Source organism: Hipposideros armiger, unplaced genomic scaffold, assembly GCF_001890085.2.
Source record: "Hipposideros armiger isolate ML-2016 unplaced genomic scaffold, ASM189008v1 scaffold_1513, whole genome shotgun sequence".
NCBI lineage: Eukaryota > Metazoa > Chordata > Mammalia > Chiroptera > Hipposideridae > Hipposideros > Hipposideros armiger.
In genome coordinates, this window is record NW_017732863.1 from 173,299 (window position 1) to 188,313 (window position 15,015).

The following is a 15,015-nucleotide window of genomic DNA, read 5'->3' on the forward strand; positions in this document are numbered from 1 at the left end:
GTTTTGTATACCTGCTTAATTCTTATTTGGCCTTCTTAACCCCTTGTATATACTTCTACCACATGTCCCACTCTCCGTAGAATGTGAGTCCTGTAAGTCAGGGACCAGTTTTTATTCATATTTGCTTGTATCTCACAAAGCTGGCATGTATAAATGAACATTTGCCTTTCATTCTCAATTATAATATACCAAGAGTAAGCCACATGATTGATTCTTTGTCAATTTTGATAATTGGAAATCAAACCCTATTCTCCTCTTTGCCTTTACTTAGCTGAAATGCCATTATGGGACGGTTGAAAAGAACAGCGAGTTCTAGAATGTCTAGTAAAAATGTTGTGGGATGGAAAATATGATGTAAATGATCAGGACTGAAAACAAAATTCTATCTCCAGCACGAGAAATATTGCAGATGGTATTGAAATGTGACTCAAAAATGTGATTTTATAAAAATGATAGCAATTCAAAGTAGATTGAAAACAAATTCTGACAGAAAAGTTTTAAAGGTTTAAATACCTTTTCATGAGTCTATGTTACTGGAAATTAGCTAGACTCTAAATCTCTGTAAATTTCCTCCAGCATTTCCTACTTGGATTAAACCATAATCAACATCACATATATGCCATCTCTGTCTACACCTCTAGTCTAAAAAGACTTAAAATTAAAGACTAACCCCTTATAATGTTGGATATACCTATGAACAGGTTTGTTCCCATCATCCCATGACTTAAATTAATCAGGTATACCTAAAGTCTTGGATTTCAATGTTCTTCCCTGCCACATAATTTTCCTACTTCTGCAAAACAAGTAAGAAAGTATAGTAAATGGAATCACAAGTGTTACCCAAAAATCCATATGTACTAATTGAGGTGCAGATGAGTCCATTATTTCAGTTACTGAGAGTTAGATTATAAATATTGAAAATGATGTACATTGTTATGGGTATGCAATAACTAAAAGGAAAAGCATGGTCCATGGGTCTTTTATAGCTGGCTGCTAGTGAATCTGAAGCTCTGGAAGAGGCATCAAAGAGTTTCTTAGCCCAGAATCCCAGCTTCAAGTAATTCTCCAATTCATACCTAGTAGAAACTATCTACCCTATCCCTGAACATCTCCTGGACATAGTGCAAATTAAGTGATCAAATCTGACCTAATGTAAGGCAAGGAAATACAGTTATTATAATATAATAACTGTAATGTCTTAGCTCACTTATAGTAAATTTTTATTTTAAGTTAATGTTTGTTTCCTGGAATGAGCTTGCAGCACAATAAAAACACTCTTCCCCAGAAGCAGTAAGGGTAGCATTTTCTCCATCTGACCTTTCTTCAAATAGAATTCTTAATCAAACCAGAACATTCTGAAATACATGATTTGGAGACCTTCCCCCCCAAAAAAAACTGTCCTGAAAGGGATGGTAAATTACAGTTTGATCTATTTGTCCTAAATTCTGTACATCATTCAACTGCAAGTTACAGTTGTCACACCTTTGTGAGATATTTCCCATAACTTGTTCTAGTCAACATGATGCATTTACTACAAAAATATTCATATCTTGGAAATAACTTGATGTTTCAAACTGTGGTCTCTAAGTAATCAGAAGATAATTGCATTAAGTACCTTTCTAGTTGCCAAGTCTAATCGTATTCCTTTCAGGTGAGTCATTGGATGGCCTCTGTATCTGGAATGATTTTTAAGATTTAATTAAGGGCATTATTTAAATGGAATTCTGTGACTAGACATTGAAATTTCCCCAAAATGTTTAGGTTATAAAGATGAATAGCAAATTCAGCTTTCCTCTTCAACAAGCATTTTATTTCTTTTTTTAAAGTAATTGTTTTATTCTTTAATTATAATTGACATACAATATTCTGTTAGCTTCAGGTGTACAATATAATGATTAGACATTTATGTAACCTAGAATGTGACCACCACAGTAAATCTAGTACCCATCTGACACCATACACTTATTACAATATTATTGACTATATTTTTATGCTATACTTTCTATCCCCATAACTACTTTGTAACTACAGATTTGTATTTATTAATCCCTTCCTATTTTTCAGCCACTGGCCAACTGCCCTCCCAGATGGCAACCATCAAAATGTTCTTGTTTGTTTCTTTATTTTGTTCTTTAGATTCCACATATAAGTGAAATCATATGGCATTTGTCTTTCTCTGTCTGACTTACTCCACTCAGCACAATACCCTCTAGGTCAGCGGTTCTCAACCTGTGGGTTGCAACCCCTTTGGGGGTCAAACGACCCTTTCACAGGAGTTGCCTAAGACCATTGGAAAACAAAAAGATATTTACATTACGATTCATAACAGTAGCAAAATTACAGTTATAGAGTAGCAATGAAAATAATTTTATGGTTGGGGGTCACCACAACATGAGGAACTGTATTAAGGGGTCACGGCATTAGGAAGGTTGAGAACCGCTGCTCTAGATCCATCCATGTTGTTGCAGATGGCAAGATATAGATAGATAGATAGATAGATAGATAGATAGACAGATAGATAGATATAATGTAATATATATTAATATATATATATATTAAAATATTACTCAGCCATAAAAGAAATTATATATGTATATATATATATGTATATATATATATATATATTCTATATATCTCGCCTCTTTATCCATTAATAGATACCCAGGTTGCCTCTATATCTGGGCTATTGTAAATGGTGCTGCAATGAACATATGGATGCACATGTCCCTTTGAAGTAGTGTTTTGGGTTTCTTCAGATAAATACCCTGAAGTAGGATTACTGGGCCCTACTTTGTCTCATATTATAGCCTTTGTTTTAAAGTCTATTTTGTCTTGTATAAGTATTGTTACACCAACTTTTTTTTTTCTTTTTCTTTTTTTTTTAGTGAGGTAAGTGTTTTTTTATCTGAAGTGAGTCTCTTATAGGCAACATATATAAGGGTCTTGTTTTCTTATCTATTCAGCAACCCTGTTTTTTGATGGGAGAATTTAATCCATTTACATTGAAAGTAATTGTTGATAGATATGTAGCTATTATAATTTTACTATTCATATTTTTTATCTTTTTTTTCTTTCGTCTTAAAGAAGTTCCTCTAGCAGTTCTTAAAATGATGGTTTGGTGTTGATGAACTTCTTTAGCTTTTCCTTGTGTGGGAAGTTCTTTGTCTGTCCTTGGATTCTAAATGATAGCTTTGCTGGATAATCTTGATTGTAGGTCCTTGGATTTCATCACTTCGACTATTTCATGCCAATCCCTTTTGGCCTGCAAAGTTTCTGTTAAGAAATCAGCTGACAGTCTTACAGGAACTCCCTTGTAGGTAAATAACTGTTTTTCTCTTGCTGCTTTTAAGACTCTTTCTTTGTCTTTAAACTTTCACATTTTAATTATGATGTGTTCTGGTGTGGGCCTCTTTGGGTTTATCTTGTTTGGGGCTCTCTGTGCTTCCTGGGATTGTATATCTATTTTTTCTGATAGGTTAGGGAAGTTTTCTGTCATTATTTCTTCAAATAAATAGGTTTTCAATTCCTTGCTCTTGCTCTCTTCTCCTTCTGATACTGCTACAATACAAATGTTGGTATGCTTGATACTGTCCCAGAGCCCTCTTAAGTGCTTCTTAATTTTTTTGGATTCTTTTTTTCTTTTTGCTGTTCTGATTGGGTGTTTTCTGCTACCTTATCTTCTAAATTGTTGATTTGATCCCCTGCTTCATCTAGTCTACTGTTGATTCCCTGTAGTATAGTCTTCATTTCCGTTATTGTATTCTTTATTTCTGACTGGCTCTTTTTTATGTTTTCTATCTTCACTTTTTTGTCTCCTATCTTTTTGTTGAAGTTCTCATGGAGTTCATCTACTCTTCCCCTAAGTAAATTGAGCATCCTTATAACCAGTGTTTTGAACTCTGCATCTGGTAGGTTGCTTGTCTTCATTTTGTTTAGTTTTTTTTTCTGGAGCTCTGATCTTTCATTTGGGACATGTTTCTTTGTCTCCCATTTTGGTTGCCTTCCTGTGTTTGTTTCTGTGTATTAGGTAGGGCTGCTATGTCTCCTGGCCTTAGTAGAGTAGCCTTATGTAGTAGGTGTCCTATGGGGTCCAGTGGCACAGTATCCCTGGTCACCTGAGTTTGTTCTCCAGGTGAGTCCTTTTTTGGGTTATATGTTCCCTCCTGTTGCAGTTGAGCCTTGAGTGCTGTTTGCACATCAGTGGGAGAGATTGACCATTGGGCTCATTGGTTTTAAGGACTGACTGTGACTATGGTGAAGGAACTTTTGTACAGTGTCTGACCCAATGGAGTAGGATTCACAGGGCTCTGGTGCCTGCCCAGTCTGCCTTTTGGGTGTGTCTCCTGCTGAGATACCTGGATGATGTTTTGGCTTTGTCCAAAACTGGCCCCTGGGCATGCCATTCCTGGAGTCTCCTGGAAGATGTTCTGTTGCAGACCACATTCAGTCTCAGCCTGTGCCCTGCCTGGGCCACCTGGCATGAGCCACAAAGTAACCCACAGATGGCAGCCACTTGTGCTGAGCTTGGAGGCTCCTGGGAGAGCCAAACTGAAAATTGAGACTGGCTGCCACTAGTGCTAGGCTTGGGTCTGCTCAGCAAACGGTATGGGGCATACCAAGGCCAGATGCTGCTCTTTTGGGTTTTGTGAACCTTTGAGAGATTTTAGGAAATTCTGCAACATGAACCAAGACAAGCAATTTGTATGTAAAAGCCACTGGAAGCAGCTTGGGTAAGTGTGCAATTTGGGTGAGGTGGGGTCTCAGGGAATCACCAGGGTAGGGCAACCAGTGTTGGTCAGGTTGATGGAGACTACCTATGGAGGCTGCCTCTGTCTGCACACTGAGAAAAGATGGCTCAACAAAGAAATAATGGATTCTGCCAGCAGTTATGTCTGGAAGAAAGCTGCCTCTTTCTCCTGAAGCCAGACAATTCGGTTTTTCCGCATATGTCCCTGGCACCTATGGAGCTGCTGCCCCAGCATTCGAGCTCAGAGCAAGTGGCTCCATCAGTGAGTAAACCCATGCATGGGCCCTTTAAGAGGATCACTTGGGACTCCAGCCACCCTCATTCACTCAGCCACAATTTTTGCTGGTTTTCACAGCCAGAAGTTATTGGGACTTGTCATCCCAACACTGGAACCTTGGGCTGAGGAGCCTGGTATGAAAGTGGGCACCTTGTTCCTCAGGGGAGCCCTCCACAGCTGAGATATCCCTCCCAATTTTAAACCACCATGTGTAGATATGGGGAGCCAATTCTCTGTCTCCACTCTTCCTACCAGTCTCAAGGTGGCTTCTTCTGTATGTTCTTAGTTGTAGGACTTCTGTTGAGCTAGACTTCAGGAGATTCTCAATGATAGTTGTTCTGTAGTTTAGTTGAAGTTTTGATGTGGTTGTGAGAGGAGGAAAGCACAGCATTTACCTACTCCACCATCTTAACTGAAAATCAGGCCTTTTCTTTCTTGTTTGGAAATAGTTACAGGTTTATGCTAGCATTTTATACATGCAGAAGCCCAGTAGCTGTGGTTGAATATTCCAGGAAGACATTTACAATTTAAGTTTAGAAACAAGTCTGTCACAAATCAGAAGTAAGTAGTGCCAGATGTATCAAAGTAAATATAAATATCTGCCAGATATGTCTTAAGATAGTACAATTCAATTAGTAACAGAGTGTATTTATTTATGATGTTACTTCCCCCATATTAACTTCTGTCCATTTCTTTATTTCTCTTCTTTCCTAGACTATAAACATCTTGAGGTTGGCCACTGGTTCTTTCCTATTGTAGTAGTCTTCACTCCTAAAACAGTGTCTGGCACATGGGAGATGCTGATCATTGAATGAATATTTTTAAATGCCTGGCACTTAATGGTCCCTTAATATGTATTTATGAAAAAGTAAATTAATGAATTGGTGAAAGAATAAATATACACATGACATTTTGTTATAGTGAAAATGTTTTAATAATCAATTGAGACTTTTAGTGGTTAAAAGAGTATGCACTCTTTTATTTACTTTAGAAATCAACTAGATTAAAATTAAATTTGAATATTACATTTGAAACATTGGAAGTAAAATTTCTTGCCAATTTTTCCAAACTACACAATTTGTTCATTTTTTAAAATGAAATCATCTTCCTACTGGCCAACAGTAACATTTATAGTGTGCTTTAAGTGTTTGTAAATTTCACCCTGTTCTGCCTAGGCATCAACGTTCACCTTAGCTTCTTTTTCAGTAACTCTCCCCAGGTTTGAAAAGAAATGCAAGCATCTATTTTTTTACAGTTTGCAGGTTTGCAGGACAGATCAGTTATATTTGTGTTGAATAACATTTTTAAAAATGACGATTGCAAACAATTATCCTAAATACCTCTATACTCTTTCCATTACTGTTTTAATGGGAAAAAGAAAGACTTAAGTGCTATGGGTGTTACATAAGAAAATGTAACTCTTCTAATCTGAGCCAATTTAAGGTCAGACTGTCCCAGAGAAGAATCAGACACTGGCCTAGTGACTTTTAGGGAAACATAGTTTGCCGCTGTTTGATAGAAAAGTCACTACAGTAAGCTGAGCACTGGCCTGGGACCTTGCATTTTCTCACTTACCGTTCTTTGCCTGGTGCAGGGAGAACCACCCATTCTTTCATTCTTTGTGAGATGGGCAAGAGAGCCATGTCTAGTTACAACTAGATACCTAAGGACCTGCCCCAAGATATCACCAAGTGTTCAGGTCACCTTGACATCTCAACAACTTCCAGGTGTTTACTTCCACTCTCAGTCCTCCACAATGAAGAAGAACAAAGAGATGTTGTCTTAATTGTAACTAGACTTGAAAGTAGTTATATATATAAAGAAAATCACACTAAGAGGATCTTCCAGTGATCTAAAAATTTCATCAGTAGTTCCAAGTGCTCATTTGTAAGAACTTAATTTCAAAACCTTCTAACATCATTAAGTTTCTTTGCATTTTTGTGTTCTTGTGTTACCTTAAGTTTATATTTATTAGTCATTACGGCAACAAATTGTATTTTTAAAACATATTTAACTCCTTTGTTAGACTGAGAGCTTCTTGTGGGCACTGGTGTATCTTATTTACATTGTAGTCCAGTGCCTAATGAGGATTCAACATTTAGTAGCTCCCCAATCAATGTTTGCTGAATTAATGAATGAGGACTTTCTGCACACTATTTTTACATCATCTTTAGATGCCCATTCTTTGACTTCAATGCGCATTTTCAACTAGCTTTTAAATTATTTTTATGACCACGTTTAACATTCCCTCAAAAATCATCCATAAAAATATTTATTAATATCTACTATGTCATAACAGTGCTTTGCTTCACAGGGCATGTTATATTCCCTTCATTGTCCTGAAGGAACTTATGATCTATCTAGATGCAGAAACAAGACAGAACCACATAAAAAAATTACAAAATGAAGGAGTAAATGATTAAGAGTAAAATGAACAACATAAATGATATGAATATAGTATGTTCTAAGATTATGCCTAAGCTATAAATCTCCACTCAGGAGATTTATACCTGGGAAAGTCCGAGGTTCTTTGGGAGCAGCTGCCAGAGTTGATGAGTTTGAAGGATTGAGGGACTTCCTGGGAGAACACATTCTAAAGGAAGAGCATCAGTAGACAAACCTGACCTGATAACTAAGTCTTAGTCCTCAAAGGGAGGAGTGATGTGATAAGCTTCTTGAATTTGTTCCTATATAGGAGTTTGTTGCTAAAATTTCCTTTACCACTGATTCATCTGAGAATTTTAGGGAGAAAGAAAGAACTGTGAAGTAAAACTGAAATTACTGTGTAAGATATTAATATTCATGAGACATTACTAATATCTATATGAGATATTAGGCACAAAGTTTGTGTCCTTTAATAAAGGATAACAAAAAGGGAAAGGAGCATCTCCCACTTTGCCTCAGGAATACCATTCAGTTTGGGGAACTGGAGATGCAGTTATTCCCTGGGTAAAATGATACCCAGACAAGTTGTGTCTGAAAGTATCGCAGGTGTCATGCAGAGGCCTCGGTCCCCGGTGGAGGTAGCAGTACCTAACTGAAATACCAGTGTTACTGACAAAGAGGGCGGAAGGAGCAGAAGAGGGCACTAGTGACTAGACATATTTTTGAGTCCATCTGGACTCTTTGGGTGATACCAAAAATATAATACCTGGAGCAGAGTTCAACAGAGCGTATCAGCCAATGACAGGTTACATCCATAATAAATATTCAGAGGAAGGTGAGGTTCCTGAGGCACGGAGCAATGTGGGAAAGCTTCAGGAAATAGAAAGACCTAGATCAATAAGGAGAGATGAAGGGAGTCAGGAGAGATGGTCCTGAAATATGAAGATGAGCAAAGACAAAGAAGTATTTGTCATCTATGTGGGAGACTGTGAACATGGTCTGTGTTCAGCAGAGACTGACTAAGCTCTGTGCACATTAAGAGAGGATGGTAAGCAACTGGTTTATCAGGGCCAAGATGGAAGAAACCTATAGCTTCATCACCCCCAAAATCCAAAAATAGCAGGCTTTTGATATGAAGATTACACAATTTCTCAGCTAGTAAAATTCCCTTGACCCATAGCCATGCAGTAAGAAGGAACTTTCCATATTTTATCTTTAGTGTTCAAAAGCTCTATAAAGTTAAGTATTATTACTTTTGTCTTCTATAAATCCCAGTTGAGGTTCAGAGAATTTCAGTACCTTGCCCAACATGACACAGTGTAGGTTGAGCCAGGATTCAAGACCAGATGGGTGTGGTTTTACACACCACTACAGTATGTTGCATTCTTTTCTACTTTTTGCTCTGTTCAACTCCTTGATCTCAATGAGGTCAGGTTGGCTCTGAATTTCTCACACAGTGTTCTCTTTCCTTGTATAAAAAAATGGTAATTCCACATTGCATAAAGATAGAAAATACATTAATGGTGGCTCTGTCACTTCTTGAAATCAGTTATTTTAGAGGTATTTACTTTACCTGATATGCTTAAAAGACACTGGCATTGAATTTTCAGGGTTTTTTTCCTATTTCAGAGCCTTGCCATGAATCTCCCAACATCACCTATACTTGCATGGCTCACCTTGGTATGTTAATGTTATAGGAAATAATATGCCTGGAACGTTAACAAAAGACAGCCTTGTGCCCTCAGTGACCAAGAAGCAGAGTCTGAGTTAAAGGAGAAAAGAAGGGAGAAAGGAAATATCTTTCATAAAGGAGGATGAACCAGGCAAATGAAGTGTTGAAGACAGATGAGACTGAAATGAAAGGAGGCCACCATGAGGGTGGAACTTTAGGCTTAACTTGGCAAACCTACCAAATGGACTTCAGACTAGACAAGTCCAGCATTCTGGACTGGAAATGGACATGACTTGGGGCCTAGGGATGAAGATCCCCCGACTGACAGGAAATCAACAAAGGCTTTCTCTAGTGCTGAATGAGGAGGAATCTCTCTATTCTAAATGCTCATTAGAACCTAACCTAGTTTCAGAGACCATGTTAAAGTTGCTGTGAACACACTTGAGAATCATCAAGGGCATAAGCCACTGTTGTGATGACCCACCTTGATGTCAGTAGTATCTAGAAAATCTTGTTCCTGAAGTTGGTTGGTAGAAACAGACACCTTACCATGTTGGGTGTTGTTAAAGGGAGGCGTCTGGGAGGGAGCAAGCTACTGGCTGCCACCTCTGACTTATTTAACCACACTGTATTTTATGGAGTCAGTTTTACTTAGCAAGAATAGCCTACAAAGAAATCATATTCTCATAAATACATGTGCAAATCTGTCTTGGGGGGTTGAAATAATTGTTAGATAAATCCAATTGTAAGAGATAAATGAAAGAAATCTTCAATTTACACAATTTAGATAGTATTATGCATGATGTGATTTTCTTCTAATTGAAGATAGGGGGGATTTTCCAAGTTATTTATGAACTCAGTGAAAAAATTAGAATGTGTTATCAAATATATCTTGATGTCAGTTTAATCCTAACACTAGTCATGCATTTTTAAATTTCCAGAAGAAAAAAATATCCTCATAAATGAATCTTAGTTACTCTTTCCAATGTACTCTCAGAAATGGGCCTAGGAATAATACAATAAAGTTTTACATAAGGTACAGTGGGCAACAGAGGAGAGAATGGTGGGAAATATATTAGTCTTTAGGAAACATTGTTTTAACGCTTATGGTTGTAACTAATTTTATATGTTTTGGTTACTGAAGTAATATAGTAACATGCATTCTGAAAATGTGTTCATATACGAGATCTGACAATTAAGTTCGTGAACTATCCTAGAAAAAGTGCTACATACCTCGTTGTTGAATATAACTATGGTCACCTTCAAAGTACTCCCCTTGGGAAGCTATGCACCGATGCCAGAGCCTAGTCCACCCTTCAAAGCAATTTTGGAACTCTTTTTCAGGAATGACCATCAGAGCTGTCATCATATTACCCTTGATGTCTTGAGTGTCATCAAAATGTCTTCCTTTCACGTGGAATATAGTGTGGGAGTGGAGTCAAGGGAATTGTAATAGATATGTATGATATGGGGTGGGGGAAGTGGGGCGGTGGATTGGGGGAGGGGGATTGTCACTTCGAGGGGTAAAAAGTATAACTATTGCACTGTGTTGTACAGCTGAAACTAATTTTTAAAAAAAAAGGAAAAAAAATGTCTTCCTTTCAATATTTCCTTTACCTTTGGGTAAAGAAAGAAGTCATTGAGGGCCAGATCAGGTGAGTAGGGAGGGTGTTCCAATACAGTTATTTGTTTACTGGCTAAAAACTTCCTCACAGACAGCACCGTGTGAGCTGGTGCATTGTCGTGATGTAAGAGCCATGAATTGTTGGCAAAAAGTTCAGGTCGTCTAACTTTCACGTAGCCTTTTCAGCACTTTAAATAGTAAACTTGGTTAACTGTTTGTCCAGTTGGTACAAATTCATAGTGAATAATTCCCCTGATGTCAAAAAGAGTTAGCAACATCGTTGCAACAAGTTCATGAATTTAATTGTCAGACCTCATGTATCATTACCTGTAGTAAATAATTGTAATTCCATTTTAGGTCTCAAATATATCTAATTCTCTCTATCTTCTCTGCTCCTGGATGGATGTAATGGCCTCTTGGCCCCTGCTCAGTCTGTTTGCCTCAGATGGGGTCTTGTATCTGGAGGAAAGTGGAGTTTCTCTTTTGTCTATTGTCCTCAAGTTAGGGGGAACATAGCTGTTCGTGGTGCATTTGCTAAGAAAGTTAATTCTAGCCATGGCGTCTGGCTTATGAGTCCAAACATCATCATGTCAGAAGAGCACAGAGCTCCCTTCAGGATTACTCTCTAAATAGGGATGCCAGGAACCACTAGTTTAGGTACAGGTACTGCTAAGGGGTTAAATCCCAGTGTTGGTGTTTATATTTTCTCCCCTCCCTGAACCTAATAGGGGCTTTTACCAAAATTCTAAGTGACCATTTTCCATGAATGAAAGATTCCGGAGAGGTTTTCTGGCTTCCTTTTTCAAGTATGGTAAGTTTTAGCCCTGATCCATTTATCTATAGGAAAGGAACACTATGCTTTTCCCACTAGCAGGACTAGGTGATAATTAAGGCCATAAAACCAGTGCAAATGGGATTATGAAAATCCTCATTCATTGAGGCTGCATTTAAGAGCAAGATAACTAGTAGGTATGAAATAAAGGGCCTTTGTCAAGGACCAAGGTCAAGGAGCATGGGACATATGGTCAGCCCACATGATAGGCAAAAACCAATTAGATGGGGTGTTAGGAACAAGCTGGTTTCCCTTTTAAAATAAAAATCACCTCACAACTATTTATTAAGCCCCTGCAAATTTAGAGACATTACCCTAAGGTCTGATGCTGGAGGGAACCAGAAAGATTGATCCTAATGATGAGGATGATAAAATGCTTACATTTAATGGAGGGAGGCATATAATAAATGATGTCTAAATAAACAAATTTTAGTGACTCAAGAAAAGGTTAAAGGCTTTATTCAGAAGCACCTGAAAACCAGGTAACTCTCCAAGTCAAAGCAGTGCTGGGATTTTACAGGCTGAAGAGAAGAGGGGGTGCTTGTCCTGTGGTCTGGCTCAGGTGTTTTCATCTTCAGCTGCTGTCACTGTTGCAGCTGGTGTGGTTGGACGTTGTTTTTGTTGCTAGGTCTTTTGCTCACAGTTATTGTTGTAAAACCATCCAAAAAAAAACTGTCAGAACTTTTCTTTTGAAAGCAGTTTTTTATAAATTGTGCCGTTTGTTGGTTAGTCAAGGTTCAGGGGCAGGGAAAGGAGCAAAGAAAAAAGAAAGGGAATTAAAAAAAGGAAGAGAGGCAACTGTCAAAGGCTGTTTTTGTTCTTTTGCCGAAAGTATACAAATAAAAAAAAATATCTTCAGGGTTTGTAAATTGAATGAAAGATGTGAATTCAGGGAAACGTGGCAGAGAGTTGTTAGGGAGGCAGTTCTAAGGAGGAAACATACATGTTGAAACCTGACTTTAAAGAAGGAAAAAAACCATGTGAAGATAAGGGAGATTTAGCACCTGCAAACACTCTGGAGCAGAAATCAGTTCGGCATGTTCACAGAGAAGAAAGAGAGAGGGAGATCTGTGAAGAAAAGCTACAGCTGGAGAGTTTGTAGGCCATGCTTTAATGTTTGGTGACATGGGGAGAGAAGGCAGTAAGGAGGCAGGAAAGTTCATCCTTGATTGCTACGGTTTTAAGCTGGCATCAGCCCTTTCTGTGCGTGGCAGGTGTTTAGAGCAGATTCTCAGAGTGTTCTGGAATGGTGGTTCTCAGATGTTAATGTGCTTAGAAATCATGTGGGCATTCTGTTAAAATGCAGATTCTAATTCAGAAGGCCTGAGATGGGACCTTCTATTCTACACCTAATGAACTCTTGTGTGATGCTGATGATGCCAGCAGAGGAGCACCCTGAATAGGAAGGTCAGGGGATTCTCTGGGGACCACTGTCTCATCTCCAACCCCTAATACTTAAGGCTTCAGAATGGGTATAGCCAGGTTTTGCTTTATTTCTACTTCACCATTCGAGGTGTGAAGACTTTTTCTTGGTCTATTTATTAACCCACCTGAAATCACTAAGATCTCCTAAGAGGGCTGGTCCTTGGTAGATTTCTAATTCAAATTTTAAAATGGCAGGAGGTATTTAAACCACCTTCCCTCCAAGTGTCTTTAATTTAATATTTCAAGGTTATTTTATCATATGCTATTTACAAATTCTCTGTTGTCGCTGAGGAAGATTAATGGTTGTTAAATGAAAATGCCTACTTTTTCACTTATTTAATTACAGAGCTATATTTTCTTCATTGGGAACTCTTTAGACTGCACAGTACAGACACTGAAACTATTTGCCCCATAATAAATGTAGGAAATTCTTTCTAAATTATGCCAAATAATTTAAAAATTATTTCTTAACAGGGAAAAAGGCAGTTGTAGATCACATATATAAAGGTAGTGATTTGACTATACCATTGCCTAAGCAAACTAGGAACAACCACAAACAATTATTTCCTCCACTGTGATTAATCAACTTAGAAGTCCAAAGTATTTTTTTGTTTTTGTTTTTTGGTTTTTTTCTATTTCCTACAAATGCAGAGCAAGGGGGAAATGACTCTAAGTCAAGAGGACTATGTTGTTGAATTGTAAGAATATCACATGAATTTATAGGTTGTGTAATAACTGGTGATGGAGAACAATGGCTATTCTTCTAATGATCCTCGCTTAATATTTTCATTCATTTTTAGGAAAGTATGTTGTTTAAGAGCAATGGGTTTACGATATTTATGGGCATAATGTCTGCTCAGTTTACTGAGTATAATGGCTACATAATGTCTAATTACAGAATGTCTACTATATGTGTGAACTCTGGTAAATTAGTTAGGCCCTTCTGAAACTCTGAACCTCAAACTCCTCATCTACGAGGTCTGTATTACAGCAATGCCTCCTGAGGTTTATAACAATTAAACAGGATACTCATGTAAATTGTAAGTGTGGTGTCTGGTACACCGTAAGCTTGCAGTAAATGTGAGGCATTAATATAAGTAGTGATTGCTAATTATTATTTTCCCAACAAGAACAAATCCAATTCAGGAAGAACTAGTTAGCGGAGCCTTCAAAACATATTCGTAATTTAAAGCTCACATACCAGCTGCTAATTTGCTTGTTTATTTCATTTGATTTTTCTTAGCTGCACATAAGGGAGGTGGGTGGCAGAAGCTTAATTTATTTGTCCCTTTTTTTGAAAATGTGGGTTTTGGCTCTCACACTATTTTGAGGCATGGCCTGGCGGTGGCACTGGGGACGTGCACACTTTAGGGAGGTGGGAGGGTTTTGTAGTTCTCACAGTGGCTCGAGCATCTTTCTCTCCCCCAGTGATCATTGTAGGTGCTAGATTGCCAGTGCTGCCAGCCAAAGGCCTTCCTCCCACAGATCTGGGAACACATGAAAAGAGCCATGATTCATGGGCTACAACTTTTTCAGCTGCTTGATACAAGCATTGATAGGCTCAATTCCCATGCTTTCATCACCCACAGGCTGGCTGAAGGGGAAAGGGCTCTTCGATTTTCAAATAAAGTGCTTTCCGACGATAATTGAGAAGAACTGAGAGATACGTGGCGAGGTTAGGATGTCATTCCTGTTTCTTGGCTGGAGCCAGTGGAAGGACAATCTGGGGTGATACCACGGTATCTGCAGATCCTTAGAGGTATGGCATGCAAAGTACTTGCAAATCTGTCTTCACAAACTCTCAGAGTCGCTGCTTTCGGGCATTTCATCCATTGTACTCTGCACTTTTCTCTAGCAGCACTTAACTCATTGTGTTACTTTTGCTGTGGTGGTTGTTATTGGCCTGTCTGTCTCCTGGGGACTGTGTGCTTGGTTCAGGGCAAGTCTTCTGCCTTTTTAATCACGTCTCCAGCCCTGAGCTTTGTGCCTGGTAGATAGTAAGTGCTTAAAGCAATTGTTGGCCACATGGATGGATGGATTGGTGAATGGGTGA

At 38.2% G+C, this 15,015-nt stretch overlaps 1 long non-coding RNA gene across 1 annotated transcript in view; it reads left to right on the forward strand.

The window, feature by feature from the left end:
* The window catches only part of LOC109377707 (uncharacterized), a 117,017-nt gene extending 102,310 nt beyond the window's left edge, over positions 1-14,707 (forward strand). Inside the window, exon 3 of the long non-coding RNA XR_002122917.1 lies at positions 14,552-14,707. This is a non-coding gene — a long non-coding RNA (uncharacterized LOC109377707). The remainder of the gene's footprint in view (positions 1-14,551) is intronic.
* The last annotated feature ends 308 nt before the right edge of the window (positions 14,708-15,015 follow it).